Source organism: Hippoglossus stenolepis, chromosome 22, assembly GCF_022539355.2.
Source record: "Hippoglossus stenolepis isolate QCI-W04-F060 chromosome 22, HSTE1.2, whole genome shotgun sequence".
In the NCBI taxonomy this organism is placed as follows: domain Eukaryota; kingdom Metazoa; phylum Chordata; class Actinopteri; order Pleuronectiformes; family Pleuronectidae; genus Hippoglossus; species Hippoglossus stenolepis.
In genome coordinates this window covers 2,912,408-2,918,407 of record NC_061504.1, presented here as the reverse complement: position 1 = coordinate 2,918,407, position 6,000 = coordinate 2,912,408, and positions in this window count along the sequence as shown.

Sequence of the window (6,000 nt, the reverse complement as noted above, 5' to 3'; positions counted from 1 at the left end):
CATTTTGGTTTGGAGCTATTTTGGACTTTGAAATAAGGAAGACAGGCGCTGATACTGTGTGTGAAATATAATACACACACACACACGGAAGCACACACGCCGACAAGAATTTATTTTAGAACATTATATGAGGCTGATATTGGCCTTTTATTCTCCAGGGTATTTGGGTGGGTCAGTATCTTCCAGCTCTGATAATAATGGAGGTTCCTTCCTGAAACAGTCTGGGGAAGCAGACATGACATTTCACAATGAGCACTGTTCTGCTGATTTGTAGGTGAGAAGACATTAATGCTTCTATGCTAAGAGCAGACAGGATTTGAATAAAAGTGAAATGTGCCTTTTACAGAAATCCAGGTTACATATATTTAAACATTGTTCGCCTAAAGAAAGGAATGTATCTGGTTTCAACAAAAAATTGACACATTTAAAATGTAATAAAAATTACATTATTCTTTTTATAAAACCATTTAATTTTGACTGTATCTTGATCATGGTTTAAAGCAAAAACTACTGTATCCCTCCATTCAGACTAAAACGGCAATTTTCTCATAAATAAAATAGAGCTTTTTCAAAACGGATGAATTTGAACACTTTGTATTTCAGTTTCTAAGGAAAAAAAACTGAGCTTGATTTCATAATGATTTCATAAGCTGCTCAGCAAGAAGCTGTGTGGCGGTGGAGTAAAGACACACTTTCTGTCTGGTTTTGTCAGACTATGTCGTGTTTATAAAATGAGGCGTTTATCGCCGCAGAGCAGCAGCTTGGGAATGATCCCAGGTTAACGTGAAGTGTTTACGAGTTGTGATCAAATCACTGTTTTATGCTCATTCACATGTCTGACAACACAAACAGAAAAAAAAAAGTACAAATGAGATTAAGTTAAGTTGTGAAACCAGCTCTATCTTCTTTATGTATTATACTGAGTAAAAGCAGTGATGATAGGGAGCAGGAGAGGACTGAATGGAGGTTTAATGGTCTGATGCTCAGCAGAAGTGTAAAGATGTGTCTGGAAAGATGAGACTGTATAGCAGCGAGGATTAGAAGAAGAGTTTTTATCATCGCCAACATTGTGACCACACAATAATGATTTGTTCAGCAGCCATATAATTCTCATCAGGGGTGGGGGCCGTGTCTGCCTCCGAGCCATATACAGCCCCTGCAAGAACAGGAATTCAGAAATCTGAAAAAGATTGACTTTTCTAAGAATGTGTCAATACACCTTATATATAAAACAAACTGTATAGAAAGTCGTAATTGAGTAAAATGACGGCAATTATTTTCTCCACCAAAAGAAAATATCTAACAAGCCCTTCAAGGTGGTGCCTTGGCTGCTGTCAGGCCGCGGTCAGGGGGAAGGAAACACGTAGATGTTTTGTGTCATCGCTGATACTAGTGGGTGAGAAATCTTTCCCAGAGAAATGGAAAAACAAACATTCTTTTTGTTGAGGTTTGAGACAAGGAAGAGGGTCTAGTCAGCATCGTTATAGCTGGAATCGTGGAGCTAAATTGGATGCGGTATAAGGAAAAATACTCTTGGATCAGGTTAAAGCTCTTCAGTGGAGTTTGGTGTCCATGGTAGATAGGAAGCTGAAAACCTCATTCAGAAGGAGAAAGAGCCTTGCTGCTGTTGTGAGGGCCGCTCGAACCAGACAAAGAGTCCGTCAACAGACACAAGCTAATTTCAGACCTGCACTGAACTCCAGAGATCCTCCGCACTTTCTCCGGAGGAGGTGCAGAGTGAGAGCCTCCGGATTATCTGCTGACTTTCTTCACCTGGCCCCCGGTAAAGTCAGCAGAAAGTCCGCAGAATCTGACGTAAGCGCACAGCAGGGGATTCCCCGCTGGGTTGATGACGCTTGTAACACGAGACAGACACAAACAAAAGAAAACAAATATCTCTGGGTGAAAAAAGGCGGTGACACACACACGGAGAAGACACAAATAAAGATGTCAAGAGAGATTGTGGTGTTATGGGCCGACAACGGTTATTGATGTGCCGTTAATAAAATCAAGTGATCTCTGCAGCGGAATTAATATGTTACTTCCTGCCCGGCTCCACCACCCGTCGCCTGAATAATGTGGATGATGTGTTACTGTTGTGAACGCGTCTGTGCAGAGAAACTCCCGCTGCGTTGAGCATGTGTGAAAGGAAAGCTGCGGATACGTCCGGACACAATTTTCCAGATTTTATCCGCAGGTCATGTCTGAAAACGGCTGTAAACTCAGACCAGCTACACATTTTTGTGCAGGGGATGGCTGCTGAGTTTGATACAAGGGAGCAAGTCGCCACCAAAGATGACATCAGACACCTCAACGAAGACGAGCAGTTCCAGCAATCACATCAGACATGTTGTACGGCCCTTGATGGATGTTATAAGAATCGAATTGGCCCTTAATAAGAAAAAGATTCCCCACCCCAGCTTTACATTAACAAAATTCAAAATTATACATGATATGCAATAATAAAACTGTCACTGCTGTAGTTTAGTTTATTTTCAAACTGAGATATTGGCACGGATTATTATATTATCATCAACTTGTGTCTGCAGTATGTCAGCGCGATCCTTCACTGGGAACTGAAACCTTGGCAGTGGAGAAGAAATGGGAGATAGTTAATTATGATAAGTGTGGACTGGGCTGTAATAGCCGTGCTCTCTAATCTCTATCACCTGCTCTGCAGCCCAGAGCAGTGAAACATGAAGGACGGCTGACGAAGAGAGGAAGCATCCGCTCAACCAAACAGAAACTTAGCAACGCAGGGATGTTCTGTAGCAAGGGGGTATCCGTGGCCTGACGTCTACTGCAGGTACGGCAGGTAGGACGAGGATCAGCCAGGACCCCGCTGAGTGTTCAAGATGTATGTGCTCACATGATGATGAGACCGTTAGATCAGCGGAGTTAGTTTTTTTAGGAGGAACCCATCGGCCCGTTTTCAGGCCAAATATTAGCAGCGGGTAAACAGTAATTAGAAAATTAGAGAAAGAAATTAAACCTTGTTCGACTTTTTGGGGATTTGCAATGCAGCGTCATCTGGCAACATGGAGAGAGAGAGAGAGAGAGAGAGCGAGAGAGTGTGAGAGCAACAGCACTGTCTCTGACTTCCCCTTCCAGAATCCATGTCTTTCAGCAGCAGGCCATGCACGGAGAAAGACAGGGAATTAAAGAAAAAGCAGACAGAAGCACTTCAAGCTCATTCCAGCATTATGGCACATTTCCATTTTTCGCCTCGGTCTTAATCTCCATTGAGCGACTGTCATCACCCTCCGGCAGTAATTAGGCATGGACTCTGGACAACAACAGACGAGCCGGCCTAGCTCGTCTTGAGAAGCAAATTACCTTTAGCTTATGGTAAGCAATATTCCGTGCCAGGCAACTTTTACTGCTGATTAGCAATTAGCCCAAACTAGCGGCAGCCGAAGCGCTAATGTTTAATTTGCTCCTCTAATGATATACGGCGTTGTGGGGCAGGCGGGCGGGGATGGAAGGAGGCATGGAAACGTATGGATTTCTACTTAATTCGTTTTCATTTACGACCTGACAGGCCCGCAGGTAGGAAAAGGAGGAAATTTCTTTGCAATTAGTAATGGCTGCTCCTCAAAGGGAAGGCAGCAGGCGAATGCTAAGAAGGCACACACACACACACACACACACTTACTGTCTCAATCCTGGGCCCATCCCAGCACATTCACAGGCTCAATTATTCACAGTGAAGTTTGAATAATAACAGCATTTTCTCTGAGAAAACATAGTGATTACTGTGCGCGTCTCCTCCTTCTGTTCGGAGGCGCAGTTGTGAATAGGAGCTGAACATACCTGGAGAGCTATTACGGAGACCCCCTCCAATAGATGGCTCGTGGCACGCTGTCATTATGATAATGCTGTTACAGCTACGCAGCCCGCGGCCTCCAGGAAGATCAGGAGGAAGTGAGGGAGGCGACATTAACTGGTATCTGTAAACATCTTAATGAAATGATGAGGCGATTCGGTGCTGGATGTGTGTTTATTAGAGGAAAAGGGTGATTTGTAATTTCTGAGGTGGCGCTTTGTGCGATAACGACCTCACAATTTAGTTCAACTTCAAGCTCAAACAGATGTTGTCGTCTCCGTGTCGTGGAGGCGCAGGCAGCGGCACCTTGAGCAAGCTTTTGCTGACTTGTGGCGAAGGTAATATGTGTGTGCGCCGTACGAGGCAGGGGCTCTTTAGCTCCTAATACCTTGTTTACTGCCGACTCTGCTTGTTTGCAAACACAAGCAGGCGGTGTCAGAGGAGGCGCCGGCAACTCCCACAGGGCCGCCATAATCTGGGGCGGATTCCTGTTTAAACTCTACCGTGCGAGTGGGCCGGACTCGACAAATCAGGTGGACTGGACAAATCTCTGGTGGGCTGTGTCTGGAACAGGGGCTTGTTAAAAAGTGCAATGGGCGCTGTGGGAATAGCCCCCTCTCCCCTCGGGGTTAGGGACTCCTCCTCTCTAATGAAGCTGGAGGATGAGGCTCGTTATGTGCTGCCGCCTGTTATTCTCCAGGCCGGGACTTTCTCACTATCGCCTTCGTTTCTCTTCTCCACCGGCTGGAGTGCGGTGACTGCAGCGTGGAGCCAATCAGGCAAACCGTTTTGGGTCTTCTCGTTTTTTTTTTGTTTTTTCTTTTCATTCTAAACTGCCCCAGCATTATAGATGTTTGTGTGAGGGGGGTGATTTAGAGAAGATGTGGCCCTGCACAGGTTGAGACAAATGGAGGCAGTCAGGGCTGCTGGTGAGCATCCACACACTGGACAGCTGTAGTGCTTAGATGGTGACGATAACAATAATACTAGTCTAGTGGGTCATTAGAGCTCTAACAGTGACAATCACTCACACACAGGCCTCAGACTTGGAGGATTCTTGGCAGCACTGGAACACAAACATGGTAACACAACAGACTACTGTGTTTTTTAGTCCATATATATATATATATATATGTGGGTATAGAGATTTTTTATTTATGCACATTGTTCATGTGAGATATTTTTAACCCATTGCTATAAAGAATGTACTTTACTCTGAAGAGATGGTGTTCATTGATTTCACTTAACCGGCCTTAGTTATGTTTTATAATGAATATGTAACATACTGTAGAATATCGGAAAGCATATTTCTGCCTGAGCTTCTTAATATGATCAACAACAAGGTCCTACATGCACACATATGTCTTTTCTTTTTAATGGGTCTCTCTCAGGGGTTTGATGTGGGTGTGGCTCAGTTGGAAAACGGCGATGTCACAAACCTCTGAGCACCAATCAGGATTTTTACAATTTTTGAATCAAAATCTGATGATTTCAAGTTTTTGTTTTGTAGGACTGTGTAACTTGCATTTTTTTTATCAAGTGACTCAGTATTGAAATATAGCTGGAAGATGCAGTTCGCGGGTTTAAGCATTTTTACAAAATTGTAAATTCCAAGCAGGAATAAATGTCTCCTTTCCTGTCAGAGGATGGGTGCAGCTGAAACTTTTTATTTTTACTCTGAAATCACTGGAAAAAAATAAAGAATTTTGGCAAGTGATCTCATAATTGAAAATAAACTGCACTGTGTGTATTTAGTTCAGTTAAGAACTGGCTGAACCGCACTACTGACAGAGGCTTGTCCTTTTTACCCGCCATAGAAGGAGAGGAGGAGGGATGTGCAGCCATTCTCCCCACACAGCTTGTGTGTAATGACATTGACCTGAGCGACTTTACACCATTTGAATATCTTGCTCTTGAGCTCAAAGCAGAATTATCAGTGCTCATCATGACATTATATCAGCCACCCTCAGCTGAGCTCACTCGGTATCAGTATACAGCAAATGAATCCAGAACGGAAAGCTGAATATTCATATTAATAAAAAAGAATGCCTTCTATGCTTGGGAGCTTGTGATCAGGTCATTACAAACAACCAGAGCAACACCTAGGGAGGAGAATAATAACAGGCCTTGTTCACAGCAGACATGTTGACATGTCATAGCAGGAAAAACCCTGG